Raw genomic sequence first — 27,755 nt, 5'->3', positions numbered from 1 at the left:
AAATAAAATCTTGTACCTTGGAGTTTCTCTTTTAACGACATTTTTGGATTATCAAATTTTAGAGTTACTACTTAGCCTGAGATGTTTGTAACTTGACCAAATTTCTCAGAAGTCATACGTCTAAATCATATATCACATATTACTCTTTAAAGATACTACCAACCTGAATAGGCTTAATCAGCTTTGAATTAAGATTCTATATATAAGGTAGTAGATTGGTTTTGTGCAGTTTTTGTTTTGTTGTTCCTTTTGGTCATTTTTGTTATCTATCATCTATCTAGCTTTCTATCTACCTGTTTATCTTATCATTTTGATCCCTTTAGTCCTTTTCTTCCACAGACACCTACCCCTCCCCCCCCATCCCACCTCTGTGACCATCAGTCTCAGTATCTATGAGCTGGCTTTATGGTTTGAGTTGGTTTTTTGTTTTTGTTTTCGTTTTAATTTCACACTATAAGAGAGATCACATGGTGTTTGTCCTACTCTGTCTCGTTTTTTTTTTCACTTATCAACCGGCTCTTGAAGTTCTATCCATGGTGTCATAAATGGCAAGATTTCATTCTTTTTGAAGACTGAACTTGGTTCATCATCCATTCGTGTACCAACAAACACTACGTTGTTTCCCCATCTTGGCTATTGTAAATCATGCTGCAGTGAAGTGGAGGCAGCGTGCAGATATCTTTTTGAGTTAGTGTTTTCATTTTCTTTGTATAAATACCCAGAAGCAGAATTGCTAAATCGTATGATAGTTCCATTTTTTTTTTTTTTTTTTGAGGGACCTCCACATTTTCCTTAGTTCCCTTTTCTCCACATCCTTGCTATTTCTGGTCTTTTTTGATTGTTTTGATTTTTTTCCCTTTTGTAAGGAAAATTATTTTAAAAATAACTCTTGGTAGAAGAAGTAGTGTGACCAAATAGAATCATTTTGGGAATTGTCAACTTTCATGTGCTGAAGAATCCATGGCAGAGATTATTTCAAATGCAGCTTGCCAGGCACCATTCCCATGTCATAACCCTGGGTCTGAGTTTTTTCTTGTCTAGCAAGAAAGTGGGACACAGGATTAAAATGCAAGAGATGGCTAATGTCCGGTAGGAGACAAGAGCCCCGATTAAGGGTCCTTGCTCCATATTTATTAGGATCAGAAGGCTTACAAACATGGTGATAGATGTGCACAAAGAGACCATAAAGCTGTGAATATCAAGTCATGGGCATGAGGGAAAGGGGGTTTTGAAGATATATGGTGTTAGGGGTTTGGCGTCAATATAAAACTAAATCCTGGCACAGGGCAGATGGTTGTTAACAGCAGACATCAGGTGCCAAGTCTGTTTATTTTAGGTAGCCTAGGGGATAGGACAGATAAAGCATGCTACCTCAGGGTCAACAAGGCACCTTTCTTTTGATAATTAGCTCCACTCTGGGCAACTTCACCCTGCATAGGCCTATAGCCCTATTTACCTGTTTACCTAATTTGGTCCTTCCTTCCTGTGAAAGCAGCTTTCTACTATAGTACTAAATTGGGGGTGGGGGGGGTGGCTATCCATCCTGAATACCTAATCTTATTTACCTCATATACCCTTGTATTGGGACCTTTGCCCCACCCTCTCTATACTGGGACTTTTGCCCCGCCCTCTCTATATCTATTTAGTTAATCTTGTTTACCCAAATTTGGGTGTGAGCATCCTATGGCTTTGTAATTCTTTATGCCTTGTTAACCCATCAGTGCAGGCTCAGAGAATTCCTAAGCTTATTCCCCATACTCCCAGAGAATCTTATTCAGTGAGCCCCTGAAATCTAAATTTATAACAAGCCTTCCAGATGATTCAGAGAACATATTGAGAAATACTGGCTTAGCAAAAAACACGAATCTGAGACCAAATATAAATTTACATCAGTTTTGTCTAGAGTTTAGATTAAGTGAATTATAAGTTTTTAGGTGATAAACCCCAAATTCTCAGTATGTATGTATGTATGTATGTATGTATGTATATACATATGTATATGTATGTATATATATATAATGTTGATTGGCACATTTCATTTGTTTAGTGGTTACCTAATTATGTTTATATCATGATCTAGTGGAAATGGTATGGGGATCGGGCAGTGCTTGGTTCAAACCTCAGTTTTCTTGCTTAATTAAGTAATTTTGGGAAAATTATTTAATCTCTCTGAGCCTTACTATTTCTGTTTTATATGAATAATAGTGCCTAAATCCTTGCTGAAGATTAAAGGATTTAGCAGATGCAAAGTAATTAATTCAATATGTAATGCAGTAAAATCCTGAAAAATACTCAATTGGGCTATGAGAATTGTATTTTTTGAAGTATTCTGTTGAATACTCCTACTTTGGCTTAATAAGCACTTTTTGTTTTCATTTATAACAACTATTTTGGGGTTTTTTTTCAGCCTCATGGAGGTATAACTGAGTAAAATTATAAGATATTTAAAGTGCACATTGTGGTAATTTGATATGCATACATATTGTGAAAGGATCCCCTCCAGCTAGTTAATTAGCACATCCATCACCTCACATATTTATCTTTTTTTTGCAGGGCAGAAAGGGTGAAAACATTTAAGTTCTACTTTCTTAGCAAATTTCAATTATATAATACAGTGTCATCAACTGTAGTCATCATGTATTACATTAGCTCCTCAGACCTTAATCATCTTAGAGCTGAAAGTTGGTACCCTTTTACAAACCTGTTCCTATTTCCTTCCTGTTACTCCAGCAGTCTCACTTCCTGGTAGACATTCAGAGGAAATGCTAACTGGGTATTGAAGAGATACCTGCACCTCCATGTTCATTGCAGAATTATCCACAATAGCCAAGATATGATAACAACCTAAGTGTCATCAATGGATAACAAAGTACACACACACACACACACACACACACACACACACACACAGAATGGGATATTATTCCACAACAAAAAAGAAGAAAATTCTGCCATTTGTGATTTGTGACACAGGTGGACCTTGAGGGCATTCTGCTAAGTAAAATAGGGCAGACAAACAAAGACAACACTGTGTGGTACCAGTTACATGTGAAATCTTTAAAGAAAAAAAATCAGGGGTGCCTGGGGGGCTCAGTCAGTTAAGCGTCCGACTTCAGCTCAGGTCATGATCTCACAGTTCATCAGTTCGAGCCCCACATCGGACTCTGTGCTGACAGCTCAGAGCCTGGAGCCTGCTTCAGATTCTCTGTCTCCCTCTTTCTCTTCCCCTCCCCTGCTCATGCTCTCTCTCTCCTTCAAAAGAAATAAACATTAAAAAATAAATAAATAAATAAATAAATAAATAAATAAATAAATAAATAAAATCAAACTCATGGAAACAGACTATTTTGTACTTTATGTGTTTCAGTTGGGGAACTGGTTTGTTATATGACTATGCCGGTCATCCACTTATTTGTTCTCAGATAATTACCTTTTCCCCCCTGGCTCTGCTTCATATCACAGAGAACTAATCCATACAAACTGTTTCCCAGACTCCCATGCCAACTGGCTTCTGGGTATTTCCAGACTCTGAGAGGCGCAGAGAGACGATTAAAAGGTGACAGGAGGAGAAAAGGGAGGTTGCCATTCCAGTAAGATCTTCTCTGGGTCCCAGTTGCTGAGGCTGCTGCCCTGGGCTCTGGTAAATTTTTAAAAAATAATAATAGTAAAAATAAATAAATAAATATCTTTTCCCAGTGTCTTCCAGTCCTCCTACATTTGTAATTCTCAAGGTTATCTCACTTTCCCCCATGAGCTTTTTCCATTTTAATGGAATATAGTGTTTTTAATACAAATAGTTTTGGTTTTGAGATTCAGAAGTACTTTTTAAAAATTATATAATATTTTTAATAATAATTAAGGTTTAACCTTCTAATATTTTGTCCTGTGAAGGGGCTTTCAAACCCAAATTACTCTCTTAAGGCAGAGACAGTCCATATAAAGTGAGAATTTAGGAAATATTAATTTCTTCCCTTTCTCCAAAAGAAAAGAACAGTGGCATAAAATTTTATCACCTCCTAAAATCAAACTTTATTTTTCCATCACATGATATGCTGTATTTTTTGTTTTAATGTAGAGATGGGAAACTAAAGATTTTTCTAACTTTGTATTATATAATATTTTATGAATATGTGGGGTGTAAAGAAGACATGAAATTGAGTAGATACCATCATCATGTTAACTTAGTTAGATGATGTGGATTTTTCCAAATTTCACTATCTGTGCAAACTTATAAAAATTTTAAAGTCATTTGCTGACTGCTGGACTTAGCATATGAACTGTGTTTTGAACCACGGCCAAGGCTGTTATCTTCTGGGGCACTTTACATTGTGGCGTCCAACCATTCACAGTTTCAACCTCACAGTAGCCCAGCTTAACTGAAATTGCTACTATATAAGTTTGAGGGTAGAACATTTTGAAAAGTAACCCAACACATTCAGGACGTACTGAATTTCCCTTGGAATTCTCTTGCAAAAAAGCAATATACATTCCATATCAAGATTTCTGATAAATTTTTCCATAATTTTTAACTAATAATAATAAAAATATCAAAGTTGATGGCCACTTAAGTTTGAACACATTCTTCGCTCCTCTTCCCACCATGTTTTAAGTATACGGTGTCATACTTTATATCCTTTATTTCATGAGTCCATTCACTGATTTATGTATTTATTACATGTACATAAATATACATATGTATATACACACACATACAATACATATGTATAAATACATACATATACTTAATTTTACTACTTTTGTGCTTCCTACCTTTGTTACTACTACTTATGGTCTCTCCTTTCCACTCAGAGTCCCCTTTAACATTTCTTATAGGGCTGGTTTACTGGTGATAAATGCCTTAAATCTGTGTTTGTCTGGGAAACTCTTTATCTCTCCTTCTGTTCTGAATGATAGACTTGCTAGGTAGAGTATTCTTGGTTACAGATTTTTTTTTTTCCTCAACATTTTGACTATATCATGCCACTTCCTTCTGGCCTGCAATATTTCTGCTGATAAATCAGCTGATAGCCATTCGGGGTTTTCCTTGTATGTAACTGTTTTGTTTTGTTTTTTTCTCTTGCTACTTTTAAAATTCTCACTTTATGACTAATTTTTGCCATTTTAATTACCGTGTGTCTTGGTGCAGACCTCCTTGGGTTGATTCAGCTGGAGGCACTCTGCTTCCAGGATCTGGATGCTGTTTCTTTACCCAGATTTAGGAAGTTTTCAGCTATTGTTTCTTCAAATAAACTTTCTGTCCCATTTTCTCTCTCTTCTTCTGGAATCTGTATAATGTGAATGTTACTCTTTTTGATGGTGTCGCTGAGTTCCCAAAGTCTATTTTCATTTTGTATTTTTTTTCTCTCACCTGTTGAGCATGATTGCTTTCCATTACTCTGTCCTCGAGGTGGCCAATTTGTTTTTCTGCTTCTGCTAGTCTACTATTTATTCCATCCAGTGTATTTTTTAAATGTTTTATTTATTTTGAGAGAGACAGAGAGACAGAGAGTGCAGGGGAGGGGCAGAGAAAGAGGGAAAGAGAGAATCTCAAGTAGGCTACCCACTGTCAGCTCAGAGCCCAACACAGGGCTTGATCTCATGAACTGTGAGATCATGACCTTAGCTGAAATCAAGAGTCAGATGCTTAACTGATTGAGCCACCCAGGCTCCCCCATCTAGTGTTTTTCAATTTCATTATTGAGTTCTTCTCTGATTCATCCTTTTTTATGTTTTCTATCTCTTTGTTGAGAATCTCACTGATGTCCTCCACTCTTTTCTCAAGTCCAGGGAGTGTCTTTATGACCATTACTTTAAATTCTCTATCAGCCATATTACTTATCTCCATTTTGTTTAGGTCTCTTGTGATTTTTGTCCTTTTCTTTCATTTAGGACATATTCATCTGTCTCCTCACTTTATCCAACTCTCTGTATCTGTTTCTATGTCTCAGGAAAGGCAGGTATGTCTTCTGCTCTTGAAAGTAGTGGCCTTATGAAGAAGAGCTCCTGTAGTGCCCTGTGGTGAATTGTTCCCTGTTCACCAGACCCTGGCACTTCAGCGGTGTCTCCGATGTGTGTTGTTTGCACCCTGCTGTTGAGACTGAGCCACTGTTGCCTTTAGTTCAGTAATCTGCAATGGCTCTCTTTGCCTTATGTGGGCCTTATGTGGGCTCTCTTTGCCTCTTATGTGGGCAGGGTTTGTTCCCCTGTGTTGTTTGTGGGCCAGTCTGGGGCCATCTTGGACTTGAGTTGAGTCAGACCAGGCATTTGCCAGAGAGGCAGTAGCACTGAACTGCTGGTAGTAGCTTTCCCTGTTTTGTACCCTGAACTTTCACTGGTGGGTGGAGCCTGCAGTCAGACCAGCTGTCTGAGCCCAGCCCACTGCTGGGTCTAACTGGTATGTGGTTATCTTTCCCTCTCCTTGGAGTAGGTGTCACTTTGGAGTGGTGCTGGCTCCTATGGGGGCTACTTGCACACTGCCAGGCTTCTGGTACTTCTTTGATGGGCTCCATCCAAGAGTATATTGAAGAGGGTGAGTCTGCAGAAGCATGTGGGAGCAGACCTGCAGTGTTAGCAAGGTTCGTGCTGGTCCATGTCTCTTTCCAACCACATGCTATGAAACTAGAAATCAGCCATTAAAAATCTGGAAAGAGCACAAACACATGAAGGTTAAATAACATGCTCCTAAACAATGAATGAGTCAACCAAGAAATCGAACAGGAAACTTAAAAAATACATAGAGACAAATGAAAATTAAAACACAATGGTCTAAGATCTTTGGAACGCAGCAAAACTGTTCTTTCTCCTTAATGATTTTCCAAGTGAGTCTGGGAACTCATCGGCTGCCTCCTGGTGGGCAGAAGCTCCTTCTCTTGTTATTATCTGTAAGCCAAACTTCTTTCTAAAACTATCAAACCATCTTTGCTGGCATTAAATTCTCCAGCTTTAGATCCTTCACCTTCCTTTTCTTTTACATTGTCATATAATGATTTTGCTTTTTCTTGAATCATATTTGAGTCTGTAAGTATGCCTTTCTTATGTACCCACACTAGGCTGAAGTTTTGGTGGAAGGAGACTCCACCAAAATGATGTTCACCGTGGATCTAGTTTTCTTGGCCAGCAGAAGCTGGTATTCAAGTGACTCTGCTGGGTAACATAATTTTTTTTTTCCTTTCAGAGAAAGACAGAGCATGAGCAGGGGAGGGGCAGTTAGAGGGGGAGATACTGAATCTGAAGCAGGCTCTGGGCTCTGAGCTGTCAGCACAGAGATCGATGTAGGGCTTGAATTCGAAATCATGAACCCCGAGATCATGACCTGAGCTGAAGTCGGATGCTTAACCAACAACTCTATACAAGTCACCCAGGCGCCCCATTGAGTAATATAAATTGAAACTTCAATCCCCTCTTCATTTATCAATTTGATACATAGACTTATACAAGTGTCTCCTAGAGAAAAAGACTTTAACTCTAACCTCCCAAACAGTTCAAGCACCTAAACAATATATGTTTAGAACAACAGTGAGACACCACTATATACCTATGAGAGTGTTGACAATCCAAAACTCTGGCAACACCAAATGCTGGTAAAGATGGGGAGCAACAAGAATTCTCCTCCATTGCTAGTAGAAATGCAAAATGGGACAGACACTTTGGAAGACATTTTGGCAGATTCTTACAAAACTAAGCATTCTCTTACCATATGATCCAGCAATCACTCTTATTGGTATTTACTCAAATGAGTTGAAAACGTTTAACTCTAAAAAGCTTGCATTTGGACGTCTTTAGCAGCTTTATTCATATTTGCCACAAATTGGAAGCAACCAAGATGGCCTTTGGTAGGTGAATGGATAAATAAACTACTGTATATTCATACAATGGAATATTTTTCAGGGCTAAAGAGAAATGAAAACCCATGAAAATAAATGGAAGAAACGTAAATGCATCTTAATAAGTGAAAAAAAGTCAATCTGAAAAGACTGCATACTGTGTGATCATAGTTGTATGGCATCCTGAAGAGGCAAAACTATGGAGACAGGAAAAGGATCAATGGTTGCCAGGGAGTAGGGAGGGGGTAGGATAGATAGGTGGAGCACAGAGGATTTTTAGGGCAGTGAAACTGCATAATACTGTATGCTACTATAGTGGTGGGTACATATGAAAACCCACAGAATGTACAACACCAAGAGTTAACCCTGATATAAACTTTGGACTTTGGGTGATAGTGATGTGTCAGTATAGACTGATCAATTGTAACAAATGTACCACTCTGATGGGGGATGTTAATAATCGAGGAGGCTATGCACGTGTGGGAATAGGGAGTATAATGGGAATGCCCTGTACTTTCCACTCAATTTTGCTATCAACCTAAAACTGCTCTAAAAAATAAAGTCTACTGAAAAAAAAAAAATGTAAATATTTGATTACCAGCGAGGTCAAATCAAAGGGAAGGAAAGATTTGAAGCTCTTCCTTTGTTTTTGAAATAGAAACATGTAGACCGAATTTACATTGCACAGGAAGAGAAAGAAATAGTAACATTCATTAAAAACCTACTTATATAACAACACTTCGTATTACTTTTGCAGCTTTTCTAGAAGTATAAATTATTTCAAAATAAAAAGTTTAAAAAATCTATATATCTTAGGAAATACACTCAATGGTATTACAATAACATTGTATGATGACAGATGGTAGCCACACTTGTAATGAGCACAGCATAGTATAGACTTCTCAAATCACTGTGCTCTGCACTTGGCAGTAATGTAACATTGTGTATAAACTATACTTCAATAAAAAAAAAATACATGCTAGGCAATGTGTGTGCCAAATGGTATAAATATTATTTCCATTTCACAAAAACAGAAATGCAGGCCCGAGATGGTTAAGTAACATGTCTGAGGTCTGCTAGAAAATGGCTTGGCCAGAATTCCAGGTATTTTGTCAGCTGCCAAAGCTCCTATTCTTTCCCCTAGGCCACACTGTCCTCAGAGCAGCATTAGAGACACAGCACTGGTGCAAGAGCCTAGGAAAGCAACACTGGGATTTCTATTTTCATGTTTACCTTTTTCATTCAGATAGCTAATCAATAGAAATGAAAAGGTTCTTGACGTATTCCTAGAATGTTATCCTCCGTTGAGCAGATATCATTCAAATATGGCCAATGCACCTTGAATCCCAGAAAGCACAATATCATGGACAAAAAAAAAAAAAAAATTAAGATGTTCTCTAAAGATAAAACATATTTATGTTTCTTGCCAAAAACATTGAATCTAGGGCGCCTGAGCAGCTCAGTCGGTTGAACCACTGACTCTTGATTTCGACCCAGGTCATGATCTCAAGGTCATGAAGCCCCACATTGAGCTCTGCACTGATAGTGTGGAGCCTGCTTGGGATTCTCTCTCTCTCTTTGCCCCTCCCCCACTAGTGCTCATTCTCTCTGTGTCTCTCTCCCTCTCTCCCTCCCTTCCTCTCAAAATAAATGGATAAACTTTAAAAAATTGAATCCAAAGATTTATATGTGAAAGATAGAAAATTAATAAGAAAATCTCCCATTTACTTTATCTGTAAAGCAAAAGCAGATACTTTCACTTTTGACACTTTCTATCTACTTATGCCAAATTAGGTTATACATTAATTATAGCCTTTTCATTAAAATGCACTCAGTTTGAAGAGTTTCTTTCCTGGCAACGATTAACTATGAATGCTCCTCCTTTAGTATCTCAAATGGTACTTGTGACTTATTCCAGTAATGTTTTCTTTTATTACATTTAATATATTCTCTAGATCTACAAAACTTTAATTTACCCATTAATTATTCAAATCCTATTGACTGAGCATTTACTGAGTACCAAGCACAAAGCTTTTCATATTTCTGAAAATAACCATCAAGCTACTTCATGTATATGGTAGTTTGCATGATGTCAAGACCCTCTTAAGTTTTACATGGTTTATAATAAAGTGGATACAAGATATAGCAAAAGAGACTTTTCCAAGACTTGTGAATGTTAAAAGGATTGGCAGTGAGTGTTTCAATAAATTTTTATTTCAGTAGCAACTTCATAATGAAAAGTCATTTGTCTTTGAAGATACATGGTTACTTGGGGAACACTGCAGTGATTGGAGAGAACATGCATTCTTGTGTGGAGGAAGATCTCTGGGGAGATTCTGGAGCCTGTTTCAACATTTGGAATAAAAGCCAACATTGGATAAAGTGCTCACATAGTGTGGGTGTTCAATAAGTCAGAGTCAAAATCTTACAGATGAAAGGGACCTTTGAGATCAAAGTAACTGATGATGATTGACATTATTCCCTTCTGAAAACACATGGAGAGCATACATTAGCAAAGAGAATTTTCATACATTTATTACCATCAGAGGAAAATCTGCCTTCTGGGGCACAAAGCAGGAGTTTTTAGGATACTTCTATAATTTGCGAAATAATGCCTCATCATTTCACTATCCATTAACTGGAAACTATTTTGCACAAGCCTGACATCACCTTCTACAACTTTAGATAAGTGCATTCAATAAGTTTAACACAAAAGACTTTTGACTTTTTAATCCATATTATGAATCTCCATCTCCTGAAATCACAGCTGTTGAAATTATTTCACTAATCAGTGGTACTTGAATTTAATGTTCTTCCCCAAAAGCCTTACCGTATACCAGATACAGCTGACCTACTGTTCTATCTCAACCATAAAACAGGATCAGATAATGAGGTTTAGAGCTCTGCTGGCTAGTGTGAGTCATGTGTGTTTTCAGGTAAAGGGAAAATCAAGAGCATCTCCAAAGAGACGCAAGAGGGAAAAGACAGAGTTTCATTTGAAAAAAGCCCTGACCCGAAGACTGTATGTGAAATGACACAAAATTTATTTGGTTTATTTAATTTATTATTTTAGTAACACAAAGGCAGCTAATTTCATCTCATAGTTTCTACTGTCATGCTGGAAAAATGCATACTTAGGAGATAAAATTTGCCAGCCAGGGGTTAGAGCCAGTTACCTCGGACTCGATTAGAGGAAGAACTTTCTACAGATACACCTTGTTCCCACCTACAACCCTGATGGTATTCAATTGCCCTCTAAAAGACAATACTTATTTGAAAGGTTTTAAGCAGGAGGTGGCCAAAGTGAATACAAGTAATTACACTTTAAGCTGCTAATTAAAAAAAAAAAAAAATGTTTGCTTAAATATGTTCTGGGCATCAGCCTTTAATTAAAAGGTGATCTGAGTATTTTAATTAATAGTGTCTCCCCTGAGCTAGACACTATTCTAAGAGTTTTCATACTGATTCATTTACACCTCACAACAACCCAACTTGGTAAATACTATCACGATCCCTAATGTACAAATGAGGAAATGGAGAATTTAAGTAATCTGCCCAAGCCCACGTGGCTAAGAAATGACAGAAGAGAATTCAAACCTAAGAAATCCGGCTCCAGAGCCCAGAGCACATGTACTTACCGGTTATGTTATGCTGACTCTATCATACACTTTGCATATTATAGATGCACCATACAGTTTATAATACATCACTTGTCGTGTGGTCACTGGGTGGCAGGTGCTGTGCTGAGCTCTTTATGTGACTTATGTCATTTTATTTCTAACAAACCTATAAGTACTACATTTATCTGAGGAGGAAACAGGTCCAGAGAGGCACAGTCCTTTGTTCATTGTCACATTGCCAATAAGACCCATCCCAGGTCTGGCGGTGCCCAAAGGCCACAGTGTAACAGCTTCACTAAAGAGTTTTGCAACTAATTGTTAAGAAAGGGGTCAGTGAACCCCATAGTGAAATATGAAGGGACAGGGGAAAAAATGCCCAGACGACAGGCTGATTGTGTTTCTTAGGACATTCTCTCTATAAATCTTGATAGTGAAGTTAATTCCAAAGCAGGAAGGACCTTGATGCAACCTAAGTCCCAGCCCTCTCTCCTTTTATTGATGAGGATCCGAGGCCCAGAGTAGCTCCAGAACTCTCTCAAAGTCATGGAAATACAAAGTCAGAACCATCCAAGCTCAAGCTTTGTTCCAAAATCCCAGGGCACTTTTTGGGCATGGTGCATCTCAATTCATACAGCAATTTGTATTTTAAGTGGATACAATTGTATCTATTTCTAAGATACTTTTGTTATCTGTGTGGAACTCAGTCTCCCTCCTTTGCTGAATGATCTATTTTGGCTGTATTATGGTAGCTTAAAGGTCACTTTATTCATGCTTGCTGAAACATTTTCAATGACTAGATAAAAATACTTATGTTTACACTGTTTCCTGCTTTTTAATGTCTCATCCTGGATTTAAAAAAGAAAATTCATTTGCAGTCCTATTCATCTCTCAAGATATTGTTTTACTGAAGGAAAAAAAGATATGCACCTTAGACAAAGCCTATAAATCCTCTAAGCTTTTAGTTGTGATTTTTAATTCAACAAAAGGAAGAAAAGAGATTTAACTTAAAACAATCACCCTTTTCTTCCGTTCATTGTGTGACCCAAGTTCACTTCTATGCCAGTTCTCTGCATACCTCTCAACTCCAACTCCTCCCTTTAGCCTTTGTGATTCTGAGGTTGTTGCTTCCCTGTTTCCAATCATTTCTGGGCCAACTGCCATGTTCTTCTGTACCTTGACCCAGTGTTCTTGTCTGGGTGGAGAGACTAGATGCGGGAAGCAGCCTGTTCCTTTGCTGGGCCTGGAGATTTCTCTAATCCTTGTCAGTAAACAAAGATGCGAAACAACAATGGCAGATACGTGGCGGCTGTGACAAGGAAAGACTGATTTCTCCCAGGGCAACTGCCTGATTGATCACTTACCTGATTTTCTTTCTTAAGATTTAAGAATATAGACTGGTGCTCCTTTCGTGGCATTTTGGTTTATTATAACTGGAACAATGGAGCTTATAGCTTGGGAGAATCATCGTTTGAACTTAGGTGGCATTTCACCATTTGAATCCCCAGAGTTTAGACTGACAGAGAGACAAATTATTTATGGTTCAGGGTCTAGATGGAAGGAGAGAGGCTGGGAGAAAGGGTGAGTGGATAACCAGGAAGAATTTCTTAGGCAAGGGACTCAGTTATTAAGGCCTCCAGAAGTTTTGTGGGTAGACAGTGAGAGATGGAAAAGAACGTGAAGGAGTGGTTGATCAAGGAGTTAGGGTAGAGACAGAGGACATCTTGTGTCTACTTGAGGCTGATGAAGATCCTATATGCTTCTGTGTCTGGGTTGAACCTGGGATGTTTGCTGGTCCCCTTAGTCTTTCATCACGGGGCTAGTCTCCATGAGTCTCCAGCCTCTGAGAGCACCAGGGTGGGAGGGAATCTGGAGGGCATGAGAGGTTCTGTTCCCTTTGGTATTTTATAAATGAACTTGGATTTAGATGACTCTCTGTCTTCAGTATGTGTCTGACTGCCTTAAGTGGGATGGGTGGGGCCATCAATCAGATGGCATTTGTCAGAGGCACAAATTATCAGCACAGTGCCTCACAAGTGGGGCCTCGTGTTCCCTCCACACAGGTGTCCCCGTTTAGGAAATGTGAACTGAAGTAACCTTGCAAGAGAAAGTTCTCACATCTAATAGATATTTGATCCTTTTGTTTTCTTTTTATAACTTCAGGGATTTTTTTTTTTTCCTCCTTCTTCACATGTTCTTGCCTATTACTAAGGAATCGAGACTTTTGAAATGTCACTGTCAGCATTTTCAGGCTATGATTTTCCTGTCTGATTAACAAAGGCCTCTTGTGCTTTCTCTGTTTTCAGAAAGGTGAGTGCACTTGATTTATTCTTGATGCTCACATGTAGCTTCCAACCTCAACCTCCCACTGCTGACTTTCTGAACTTGACCTTGGGATGGTCTGGAAATTTAATTTGTCTATTTTGATAAGCGAGGGATAAGTGCCTTTTTGTTGTGTCAGTCCTATCAAGAGAAATCATATGCAAGCTGGATCATTTCTCCTGCACCTCTCATTTTTATTTTAAAAGTACCTCTCCTTTACCTTTCAGACTTGGCACATAGTATTCACCAAACGGTCTTCTTGTTCTAGTATGGACCTGAAAAACTGGCAAAGAAAAGCCAACAGCTGGAAATTTTGACTAAAACTAATGTCTGGAATACTTCAGAATAGTAACATCTTGCTGCCTTAAGTACTTACCATGCCAGAGTCAATGGATGGCAATTTTACACGTATCATCTCATTTCATCCTCACAACACCGTGAGGTGGGCAGCCCATTTTCTAGATGAAAACCTATGGCTCACAAACTGATGATTGCTCACAAGGGTCACATAGATAATATGCGGGCAAATAAGATTCAAATATCAAACTTTGATTCCAATGCTTTTCACTGCAGAACACATGAGTCTGCCCTAAGCCAAATGTAGTCCTTTCCTCCACAGCAATGCTCTCTTTCAAAGGAGAGAAATTAAAATTTGGTGAAATTTCACAATTTGCTGAATAAGATGATCAAATTAAAGAACTACATAAAATACATACTCATTCTCTTCTTGGTATTACATAGATATCCCAGAGTGGCTTTAGTGCCATGGGCACTAAAGGCATTTCTGTTGAGTTAAATACTTACTCTTTCTAGACTTTCAGATGTAGCTAATAGCAAATTTGCTATAGAGATTGCAGAAGCTGAAGGAAAGTTACTTGTTCCATTTAGGAACTCTGTTTTCTTTGCCAAGTCTCTTGGCTTCTTTTTTTTTAATCATTATTTATTTTATTATTATTTTTTTTTATATTCAAGTTAGTTAACATAAGTGTAGTCTTGGCTTCCGGAGTAGAACCCAGTGATTCATCACTTACATATAACACCCAGTGCTCATCCCAACAAGTGCGCTCCTTAATGCCCATCATCCATTTAGCCCATCCCTCCAACCACACACACCCCACCCCCCCCACCCCCCCGACAACCAATCTCACAACCCTCAGTTTGTTCTTTAGAATATCTGGGTTGGTGTGTCTGCCGAGGGAGAGTGTGCCATTGCCAGAAGAGAAAGGGCAAGTAGGATTCACCATCTCCTACCATGGATTGGGCCCTAAGGGTTATATGCTGTTGACTGAATACATAAGTAAGTCAATAGCGTGTATAACATGATTTATATGTTATATAATCATACAACATGATTTTAAGTTAGTATTTTCACAAGATTTTCAGAAGGCAAGACTGATACCAGGCAACACTTTGTATATTTTTATTTATTTGACATAAGGAGGCCATACTCAATTAATTTTTTAGAAGTGCATTACCTTGCTTTCAAATGTAATGCTTTGCTATTAAAGCTCTAGAGACCCTTGTTGAAGCTTTAATTAAACAGTTTGCTTAAAACAGGAGCAGAATACTTGATGCTGGGCACCGAATGTTACAAAGTGAATACATAATCAAATATGTTGTTAGAAACCAGGCTGTTTGGGGGGGGGGGGGGGGGGGCGAGGCTGTCGACATTTATAAACCACTTGCTGATAAAAAGAAACACTGCTTTATATGACAACATTGAAATATGTGCAATAGAGGTTTCCACTGTTGCTATCTATTTCCTGTAAATGAAGGCCTCTGTTCATTCATGTGCTTGATAGTTGTGAAAAAAAAAATCACTCCCATCCAAACCTCAAGCACTCAGGGACAAAATAATTGCCAGTTTCAAGAACGAAAGAGCAGTTCGAAGCCATCTGTTTGAGAGTAGACTTGTTATGCCAGAGTTCTTACTGGACAAATTTCTAGATGAGACAAAGGCCCCACAAGGAGATAGAAAGTCTGTATTTGGTATCACCACGTCATTCCAAAATGTGTTATTAGGCTTCTGAAGGTAACAAAAACTGATTTTCTGCTCCATTTCTTGTTATATATGTTCTGTTATAAAAAGGAAGCAATTTTGCTGTTTCTAGGGTTATTTCTTTTGAATTCCTTTCAGCTGAATTGTACCTGTATTTAATAGTAAATGTGGCAAGAAAAAAAACTCAGGTCTTAAGACTTGAGGACAGAATTCTAATCTTAATTTCCTGTGAAATGCCAGTCAGATAGAACTGTGACTCTCAGATGTCATGTGCATGACCATAATATACAGTCCCTCGGCAGCTTCTAGCTTCTTTCTCTATTAACGTGAGTGAGCCACTATGAATTCAGTTCAATTTTTTAAGCCTATATATTTTTAAATCAGAGGTTCTGTCTGATAAACTCAGGAAATGAGCCTGAGAAGTAGAGTTGATAAACAGTGATATTTTCCACGGGCATTTCTATTGTTCTCTTGGAATTTGCTCACTGGATGTCTACACTACAAGTCCCGTCCCATTTAATTCTACAGATTCTAGGAGATTCATGTAGATTACATCTTGCAGTAAAATTAATTTAGAAAACAAGAAAACCTTGGATTAGCACTTGGATTATATACATATATATTATTTAAATTATAAATAATAAAGAGTGAAAAATCTTCCTCTCTTCCTTGTCCCCAGGCACCCAATTAACCACCTGTGCAAATAATTTCTTGTTTATGCTTTCAGAACTTCTTTATTCGTAAATAAGAAAATACAAACATATATTCATATGTCTATCTTTTTATACAAAAGGAAACATTGGGGCACCTGGGTAGCCCAGTTGGTTAAGTGTCTGACTTCAGCTTAGGTCATGATCTTCTGGTCTGTGACTTCGAGCTCTGCATCAGGCTCTATGCTGCAGCTTGGAGTCTGGAGCCCACTTTGGATTCTGCGTCTCCCTCTCTCACCGCCCCTCCCCACTCATGCTCTGTCTTTGTCTCTCAAAAGTGAATAAACGTTGAAAAATTACAAAAAAAAAAAAAAAAAAAAAAAGACAACATACAATACACAGTGCTCTAACCCTATCTTAGAAAGACCTTGTCCTTTCAACATTCAAGAGGCTGGGGCATTCATTTTTGAAGCTTCATAACATTGTATTATATGAGTTACCATAATTTATTTAACCAGTGTTTTAGTGATGGACATTTAAGTTATTCCCAATCTTTTTCTTTTACAAAATTCTGCAATGAATAATCTTGTACTTCTTTTTTAATGTGTGCAAATATATGTGAAATTTATAGTGCTACATATAGAATCCATGGGTCAAAGGATTACATTTCCAATTTAGAGACAATCTCCAAGTTGCCCTCCATCAACGCACACACTGTGTTATGGAACTTTCAGATATGTAACAATATAGTAAATGGGAAATGGTGTTCATTCTGGTTAATTTGTATTTCTCTATTATGAATGAACAAAGCTGAGCATATTTTCATATGCTTAAAAGCTGCTTACATTTATTTTCCTGTAAACACTATCTTGAAATCTTTTGTCCATTTTTCTACTGGATTGTTTTTGTCTTATCTATTTCTATGAGTTCTGTATATATTAAGGAAATTAATACTCTGTAATATGAATTACAAATGTTTTTCTTTCTTTTATTCCAACATTTAGCTTTTGTTTCTGCCAATGCTGTTTTGCCATACATATTTATTTTTATGCAGTTAATTTTCTGAATCTTTTATTTTATGGGTCTAAATTATGAATCACAGTTAGAAAGACCCTCCCTCCTCCAAGGCAACAAAATAACTTTTCCATGATCAGGCATGTTTAGTTATAGGTTTTTAGTGAAATTACATACCAGATGGCATAAAAGACCCATTTAGAAGTATAACAATATGAATTAGACTTTGCACAATAAAAAACATTAGTGTAGTATATAGTATATACTATGTGAAGTACTGTCTGCAATTTCCTTTGTTTTCAAAATTCAGTTTTATTCATAATTGAGTGCTGTGTGAGTGATAAGGCATATATAAACACAAAAGAGAAAAAGAAAATCTTACACATAATAATATTCAGTAGAGATTTGGTAGTTTAATAATTTATTGAATAACAATGATGTCCCCAAGATAAATGTCCTAAAGTTCAATTATCAAATTTCATAACAGAATTCAAAAGAGAAACAAATAATGAAATTGTTGGCATATTATCCTTTTTTCAGATGGATTGGAATTTACTAGCTTCTTTTAATGTTTAGTTTCCAGTCATTATCCATTTTCACAGATTATTTCTTAAAGTTTTGTTTCATTTGGCATGAGCTAGAAATATTCAAGACAATAGGATGCATACTTCTCTAGCAGCTACTTACTGGAGTCAGAACTTGCTAATGTTGGTTTTCTTTGGCAATCTTATATTCTCTGAAAAAAGATCACCCGGTTTAAAAAGGTCAGATGTAAACTTAATATTAAAAAAACATTTTTAAGGGGGTGGGGGCGCCTAGGTGGCTCAGTCAGTTTAGCCTCCGACTTCAGCTCAGGTTCATGAGTTCGAGCCCTATGTGGGGCTATGGGCTGACAGCTCAGAGCCTGGAGCCTGCTTCAGATTCTGGGTCTCCCTCTCTCTCTGTCCCTCCCTACCACTCACACTCTGTGTTTTCTCTCTCTCTCTCTCAAAATAAATAAACTTAATAATAATTTTATTTAAATAAAAGCATTAGATGTAAATTCCTTGATGCTTGATTCCTAGATGATGACTCCTTGATGTTAATGCTCATGAACCATTGAGATCTTCACAGGCCAGACTATCTTGGTCTTTCACTCCCAGGGACTCTGAATCAGTCCGTGATTTCATTCCTAGTGGTCAGTACACATGCCATGCTGGATAATGTGAATATCACTTCTGCTCACAGGGGAAAGAAAGTACTTTAATAACCATGGGTCTAGATGTGGCCTTTGGCTTTACAGGACCAAAAAATTCAATTTTGAGAACTGATGGTAGATTGATTCTATGCTATATACACTTGCTGAGTACTTATTGTTAATCTAGAAATCTGAAGCGTTGATATTTAGTACAAGAATTAGTCTTATAAAGGAGCCCAAGGCATATGTCCACTGGTCAAGAATACTGCCTCTTGAATAACACTGGTAAGCTACTAGCATATTTCTAAGTTGTAACTCATTTCTTCCTGAACATGAACAAAATGTTAACACAATTCTGTGGATGGCTTAGTTATAAATTGCTCTATTAGGTTTGAGGTTTGGTTTGTCCCTTTTTATAATGTTCGTTTTTATGTATATATGTCTGTGTCCTGGTGCAGTCTTAAGGTTTCCTTAAACAGGACTATTTATCTCCAAATGTTTCAATAATGTAGAGATCATCTCTTAGGATAGGGCCTCTCTATGCATAGCTAAACAAAACAAAAAATTAATTTTTAAAAACCAATTTCAATCTTAATTTTGAGCCCCACAAAAATCACTTTTGGTAGCCCCACAGAGAATATATAAAGACTTATTCTCAAATCTGTTTTATCAGTATAAATTTTTTGTATCATAACACAATCTATAATAATCATATGTAATTATAAATCTTTTAATATAGTATAGGAGCTCAATTGGTTAAGCTACCAACTCTCGATCTCAGCTCAGGCCTTGATCTCAGGGTCATGAGTTCAAGCAAGCCCTGCACTGGACTCCATGCTGGGCATGGAGCTAAATAAATAGATAAATAGATAAATGTCGTAATCATTCCAGAACTTTACTCATTATAATACATACTTAGCAATAGATATTTAGTAAGTTAAATTAAGTGCATCTTAAATTTGTGATTCATGTAGTGTGAATTAGGGGCACCCGGGTGGCTCAGTTGGTTAAGCTCCAACTTCAGCTCAGGTCATGATCTCACTGCTCTTGAGTTTGAGCACACCCTTCCCACCCCTCCACCCCAATCAGGCTCTGTGCTGACAGCTCAGAGCCTGGAGCCTGCTTCAGATTCTCTCTCTCTGTCCCTCCCCCCTTCACATTCTGTCTCTCTCTGTTTCTCTCTCTCTCTCTCTCTCTCTCTCTCTCAAAAATAAATAAATATATAAAAAAATTAGTGTGAATTAATGTTGTTATTGGGTTATTGGAACCAGTGGAGAGATAGATACAAGAATCATGCAGATAGAGGTGAATAATCTGCTCTGATGTGCAACTTAAATGGCTTGAGTAACACTCTCTGCCTGGATCTACCCTTGTCTAGATCTCAGTAAAGATCCCCTAAGGAAAAAGTTTCAGCATCCTGAAGAGACTTTTAGTAGATTATTGCCCCCTCAAAGTCTAAGATGTAGAGGGAGAAGGGGACAGGTGTTTTTCTGTAATGTTATTGATCATAAATATGTGCAATTAACACATGAGTAACTTTACAGATCACAATTCACCATTATATACATTAGCCCATTGCCTTCTCAAAACAGTCTCCCTTTGAGGTAATTTTTTTCATCCCCGGTTGAAACAATGTAGAAACAAAATCACTGGGCCAAAGTCATATTACAGAGTACATAGTGATGTTAAAGAACGTCAAACACAAATCTTCAGGTTCCAAACTCGGTAGCCTTTTCAAGGTCATTTTACAAATTCATTTTCTAATAATTAGTTGACCTTCCTACGTGGAGGCTGGGAGAGTGTCAAAATAAAAAATACAAAAGAAAATATGGTTTACAATATTATCTTAAAACCCAGAAATTCAATTAATCAATTCATAAATAATGTCTTTCATTAGACTAAGATGAGATTTTAAAAATTTTGGCTGTATCAACCAAACTTACTACTCTTTTTCCTTAGCTTTCTTCCTCACAAGGAACCAGAAAAGTTAACTAGAATAAAGGTCAGTAGCTATTTAAAGAAAAATAGGGAAGAACCTCTAACCTGAAATGAATTAAGTACATACTTTACTTATTTATTAGGACATACGAAGTGTCTAGTGGAATTGGATCATCAGTATTCCATCTGGCCTTTAATTTTGCCTGTAACAGTAGTTCCAAAAGATATTTATGATAAACTACAGTGCCTCTGTTTTATGACACTCTCCTCAGAGACTGGAGGTTTTACAACCTATTAAAACTCTTATCATCATTGAGTCTGTATAAATCTTTCCAAAAATCTTTTTTATAATACATCTTATTTCTACTATTTATAAGATTTGGTGGTAATAAGTTCTATTATATATATATTTTATATATATATATATAATATATATATATATAATTTATTTTATCTGTATTTAAGCTATCTTCTTCACCATTAAGGAACTCCAAATTTCTACATTCTAGAATTTTTCAAAAAAGTAAAGATTTTCCACTATCTCCTTTTTCATGGTTTCATATGTGTGATTATATTTTCCTTTGCCTTTGTCTTTCTTACTGAAACATCCTGGTCTTTTAAGGAGCCAAAATATTAATTTGGACCATGAAGTGGACACCAGCAGCAACCGTCCCTGAATGTAAAATTTAGTGGGATATAGTCCTGGTTCTTCGAAAACTAATAGCTATTGTTTTAACTTTTTATTTGAGCTTCTTTCCCTGGATACATTTTATAAGTATTGACTTTGGTGTGGTGATTTGCTACCTACTTCTACATCTTCCATTCTTTTATATTTCACTGTTTATAAATTTTAATATCATTTGAAATTTGGCATTTTTCCTTTATTCTCTCTCCCAAAGTATTTGTTTAAATATTAAATAAAAAGGACATAATCAAGAAAGTGAAAAGATAATCCAAAGAATGGGAGAAAATATGTCTAAAACATATGTCAAATAAGGTACTTGAATCTGGAATACATAAAGAACACTTACAACTCGATATTGAAAAGACAAATAATCAAATCAGAAAATGGGCTAAGAAAAAAAAAAAAAAGGAATAGACATCTCCAGAGAAGATATAAAATGGCCAATGAGCACATCAAAAGAGGATTAACAGCATTAGCCTTTGGGGAAATGCAAATCAAAACCACAATGAGATACCATTTCCCATTCACTAGGGTGGCTAAAATAAAGATAAACAATAGTGAGTCTTGGTAAGGATAAAAAGAAATTGGAACTCACACTTGGTGAGATTATAAAATGGTACAGCCATTTTGGAAGAGTTTAACAGTGTTAAACATAGGATTACTGTATGACCCAGCAGTTCTACTGTTAGATATATATGCAAGATAATTTAAATGTACGTCCATACAAAATACAAAATCTGTACACAATTATTCAGAGTAGCATTTTTTAATGATATCCAGAAAATAAAAGCTACCCAAATGTCCATCAAGAAATGAATGGATAAATACAATGGAATACCATTCAACCATAAAAAAACAATGTAGTTAAATAAATAAATAAATAAATAAATAAATAAATAAAACAATTTGTAGAGAAAGAAAGAAAGAAAGAAAGAAAGAAAGAAAGAAAGAAAGAAAGACACTGATCCACAATATCAGTGGACCTTGAAAACATTATGCTAAGTGAACATTATGCCAGTTTAAAACCACATAATGTATTATTTCATTTATAGGAAAGATCTATAATAGGCAAATCCATAGAGACAGAGAATAGTTAGTGGTTTCCAGGGGCTAGCAGGGCAAAGGAAAGAGTGATTGCTAAATAGTGTGTGGTTTTGGGGGTGATAATGTAAATGTTCTAAAATTAAGTAGTGGTGATGGTTGCACAAATCTATGAATATACTAAAAACACTGAGTGGTGCATTTTTAAAGAGTTATTTTAAGGTATGTGAACAATATCTTAATAAAATTTTTATACATTATATATTAAATAAATTACATATTAATTAAATATATATACTATATATACATATGATACACACACACACACACACCACACACACACACACACAAGCTATTCTCGGTACCAGTTTCTGAAATACTGTTAATGGTTCTCTGTGTGTTTCCTATTGTCAATCCAATAATGTATCTGATAAAAAAAAGTTTCCTAAGCTAACACTAATTTGGAATTTTCCATGAGGCATAGTTTCCCCTAAGTTTAGCATCAACAACAAGAACATCATGTTACAGGAATATCTGAAGCTAAAGATGAGGCACATACCTGCCTATAAAAGTTTGCACTCTGGTCCAAAGTTAATGAAACTCTTTCTGACTCAAACACCCTAGATTTCTTACCTCTAGTTAAAAACTTGGCTTAGATAAATTTAGTAGCAATAATAATAGTAAAATAAAATAGGGGGAAAAAAGTGAATTAAATGTAAAGGGAAAAAGCCAAAGCAAGTGGCAAATACAGGTGTTGAGTTCACAATTCAAGAGTAGAAAGGGACATACGTTGCTTTTAGGGTTGTGTCTGGTCTCTTTTTCACTACAAGAGAAAATTAGTCACAGAGAATGTAAAGTTCTTCCCAAGTTCCACAGTTAATTAGTAACAAAGGGATCTAGAACCCAAGTTTTCTGATCCCTAGTCCAATACTTTTTCTGTTCCATCTTCATTTTGGATCTTCTGCTTTTTCATATAACATGAGGATAAAAATCATTTCCCGTGGCCTTCCTAAAAGAATCAAATGAAATAACATGTGAAAGTGGATAACACAGTGGCTGGCACATTATTAGAGCTCTATAAATGTCTGTCAAATGAGTAAGTAAATTAATCAATGTTTGGATTTTCTTTCCTGTCCCTTAGGTGTCAACTCTAACTTCCTCCTTCCCCAGTTTCAAATAAAGAAGAAATAAGAAAATGTATTTATAGGTGGGAAGAAAAGCCAGGTACTATATATTCTTCTTTTCCAACATATGAAATGATTTATTTAAAGTCTTTTAGTTGTCAAGTGGTTAAGGAAGATTTTACCTGATTTCATTATCACTAGATTTCCCCTTCATTAAACTACCCTGCCTTTTAAGATTTTAGCATATGGGAAGTATAAATTGTGCCACTTTTTAGTCAAAGACTGGATTTATTGTAAATCAAATATTTTAGAGCTGCAATAATTCGTATTGTAAATCTGAGCTGGTAAGAGGCCAGTAGAATCTGGGATCGACCTTGGATACCCATTTCTTTGTCGAAGACATAGCTGGAAAAGCATTGACACTGAGACTTTGCTTCTCCAATACTTAAGCAAATGTAGTTGTGCTTTAGCCACACTTTGTTTTTCCAAACTATTTGGATTTCTCCCATTTTAAAACCAAAAAGTTTATCTGACTGATGTGACCACTCAATGCAACACAAAGAAGAGAGACTTTGGGAGTTACATGAGCCTGGGTCTGAAATCTGACCCCCATCTCTTGTCCAATGTGCAGCATCAGTAAGCTATCTAAACTGTTAAGGGATATTAACACCAACCTCACACAGTCGTTGCAAGGATGAAGTGACATACTATATGTAAATAATCTAGTAGAGTGCTGGGGTATTCTAGGCAGACTTCAGTTATTAATTTCCTTTCTTACCTCTCAAGTATGAGATGAATATAGCATTTTACCCATTTATATTTGTTTGTCTCTCTCTCAGTGTTCTTAAGCCTTCCTTTACATGTGAGCATCCAGTATTTCATCTTACTGAGAACCCCCACCCTTCAAGGGTAGGAACCATTACTGTCCCATTGAGTCACAAGGTCTTGGAAGATGAGGGCTGTGTCAAAGACAGGGTGGTACTTGTAGCACTATCAGATGATAAATATCTGAATGTTTCAATCTTATCCCTTGCAAAACTCTTTTTTGGGAGTAGTTGCTGTGAGTGGTATATTAAAAAGGATTCTGAAGTCATTGGAAGGAGCCCGAAGGTCCAGTGTTGCTGTGAGCATGAAGGGTTAAGGCAAAGGTGGCACTCTTGCCACAAATGGGCCATCCTTGTTATGAACCTGTGAGGGAAGAGAATTATGCTAAATTAATCTTTGAAGCCCTGACCCTGCGCCAGTAGCTAATGTCATTCTGCATAGGTATTAGGTCATCATTCTGAATAGGTATTAGGTCTTCATTCTGTGTTTCGTGAGTGGATGAATGAATAATGTACAAAGGAAATAATCTGTGCCTGAAAATGATGAATCAACAAGAAAAAAATACTGTATAAAAGTGAAATATAGATTTTTTAAAACTATGATCTGTTAAGTGGATCAGCAAAATTCAAGGCAGTAGAGAGGAGGGACTACCTATGAAGTTTTCTTTAAAATGTGCCAGAAACATGGGGCACCTGGGTGACTCAGTTGGTTAAGCATCTGACTTTGACTCAGGTCATGATCTCGTGGTTTGTGAGTTCAAGCCCGTGTTGGGCTCTGTGCTGACAGCTCAGAGCCTGGAGCCTGCTTCAGTTTCTGTGTCTCTGTCTCTCTCTGCCCCTTTCCCACTCAGCATGTGTGTATGTGTGTGTGTCTCTCTCAAAAATAAATATTTAAAAAAAAATTTTTTATGGGCGCCTGGGTGGCTCAGTTGATTAAACATCCGACTTCAGCTCAGGTCATGATCTCCGGTCTGTGAGTTCAAGCCCCGTGTCAGCCTCTGTGCTGACAGCTCAGAGCCTGGAGCCTGCTTCAAATTCTGTGTCTCCCTCTATCTCTGCCCCTCTCTCACTCACACACTCTGTCTTTCTCTCTCAAAAATAAATAAACATTAGAAAAAATATATATTTTTTAAATTTTTTGAAATGTTCCAGAAACATGTAGGGCTATAGGAAGATGGTGGGGTAGGAAGATCCTAGGCTCACCTCCTCCCACAGATACAACTAGATAACACCCACATCAGTGTAAATAAACCAGAAAATGACCCAAAGACAGGCAGAACAGACTCTCCACAGCTAAATGCAGAGAAGAGGCCACTTTGAAGAGGGTTGGAAGGGCAGAGACATAGTCAAGCCAAACTGCCCCAAGAGACTGTCTGTGGGACACCACGAATGCAGAGAGGGGACAGGAGCAAACCCCACACCAGGCACCCAAGGCATGGGCGGCCCACACTAGGAAGACAGATCCACATAACATTCGGCTTTGAAACATTCAGCCTAACTTTGGAGTTCTTACAATCAATTGGGCTTAACACCTAAAACTCTAAAATATGCCGGATAAGGTACCCCACCCCTCCTAGTAACACAGAAGCCCAGGGTTAAATGATACATTATTTAATAATGTCCTTTATATGCAGCATTGCATCCATGATGCACATCACGTTTACTTGTTGTGTTCAAGTTGAAGTAGTTAACTCTGGGCACACTTTCCTTGATAACAATCCTTCCAGGATACCTCCAACTACATACCCTGAGTCATATGATACTACTTTAGAGATGGGATAATGTATGAGGATATAATAGGGTCACTGAAAATTAAAACAACTCTCCAGACATGATCTACTAATGAACTATTCAAAACAATCAACTAAGGAGAAGATATGAGTATTTGTTTTGGAAAAGACTCTAGACATAAATAGGAAGAAAAGAAAGGGGGTGGGAGGGGGGAAGGATAGTAGAAATGATTCTATCTCTTTCCCTTAGATAGAAATTTGGTATTTCACAAAATGGACTTTTCTAAATATTTGGTAAATTGAGGATATGCCTAAGTGTAAAGGATCTTTTTTATGTTGTCTCAGTGGGTGGATTATATGACTAGATAAGAGTTCACTTAGAAAATCCTTACATGAGGCTACTTCCTTCCTTTTACTTTGCTATAGTCACGACAATGGTGTGCTATTTAAATGTGTGAGGACTGGGGTGTCTGGGTGGCTCAGCCAGTTGAGCATCCGACTTCAGCTCAGGTCATGATCTTGCAGTTTGTGGGTTCTGGCCTGCATGGGGCTCTATGCTGACAGCTCAGAGCCTGCAGCCTGCTTCGAATTCTGTGTCTCCCTCTCTCTCTCTGCCCTTCCCCTGCTCATACTCTGCCTCTCTCTGTCTCTCAAAAATAAATGTTAAAAAAAATTAAAAATAAATAAATAAATAAATAAATAAATAAATAAATGTGTGAGGACTTAATTTTCTGATATGCTTGTCTCTTGCATAAGTTTGGAAATTGAGCTTCTATATGCATGTTGAACTTCTGCTTATACAAAAGTGCCATCTGTAGGTTGATAATAAATTGCATGAATAGGTGTGATTCTTGACTCTTTCAGGGCTACTCAGTTAAGGATTCTGTAGTCCAAGTAATGACAATAAGAAAAGCTTGGTCATGAGCATCCTTATATAGGATCATGGGCAGTTAGCAGCAAAGAGGGACTGGCACCCACATATCCTAATATTTACTAAACTAGACTCAAAACCACTTAGTTCTGAGTGATTTGTTACATAGCAATAGATGACTGTATGAATAGATTAAACATAATGTAAGTATACTGATATCTTTTCAAATGCTGACTTTGACATGACTATTTTCATACTCCTTTTCCTCTTACCGGAATCTATGTCAGTATTGTGTAATGTGAACAGCAGAGGGAATTTATAACAACAGAGAAATGTTGCAGCACTTATACATGATGCTAATGTGTAGCACACCGAATTCTTGGTAGGCAAGCAACTTGTGTTTTGGACACATAGCAGCTTTACTGTTTATAGTCACAAGTCGCTAGGGAAGAAATTTCTTTGATCTGTAATGAAGTTCAGTTTGTCCACGTGTTCCTTATTTCACTCGAATGGGCATGAGGAGGGGATGTGGGAAATGAGAACATCGACACTTAGCCAAATAAAAGCAATGTAATCACCTCTTGGCTACCTCCTAGTTCTTGAGAATGTAGTCCGTCCATTCAAGCTCCAAACGTCATTTCTGGACAGCAGCCCCTCTACATGTCCTCCCCTCCCTCATTTTTCCCAGAATGGCGTCTAGATCCAGAAAGAAGTTTACATGATGACTTCAAATGGTGGTAGGGCACACATCTGATCTGCGCATTGGCCTCTCATCTTTATTAACTTTCTTCGGGCTGCACTTGTCTGACCTCATCTTGGGATGCTGTCTGCACTGCATTAGCTACTGAGGCATCTGAGGTTGGTGTGACCCAAGGAAACCATTCTCTTATAAGTCAGTTCATGGTCTTCTCACTTTCCACACTGTGCCCAGTTTGCTCTT

Source organism: Panthera onca, chromosome B1 (genome assembly GCF_046562875.1).
Source record: "Panthera onca isolate mPanOnc1 chromosome B1, mPanOnc1 haplotype 2, whole genome shotgun sequence".
Classification (NCBI taxonomy): Eukaryota; Metazoa; Chordata; class Mammalia; order Carnivora; family Felidae; genus Panthera; species Panthera onca.
This window is presented reverse-complemented; position numbering follows the sequence as displayed.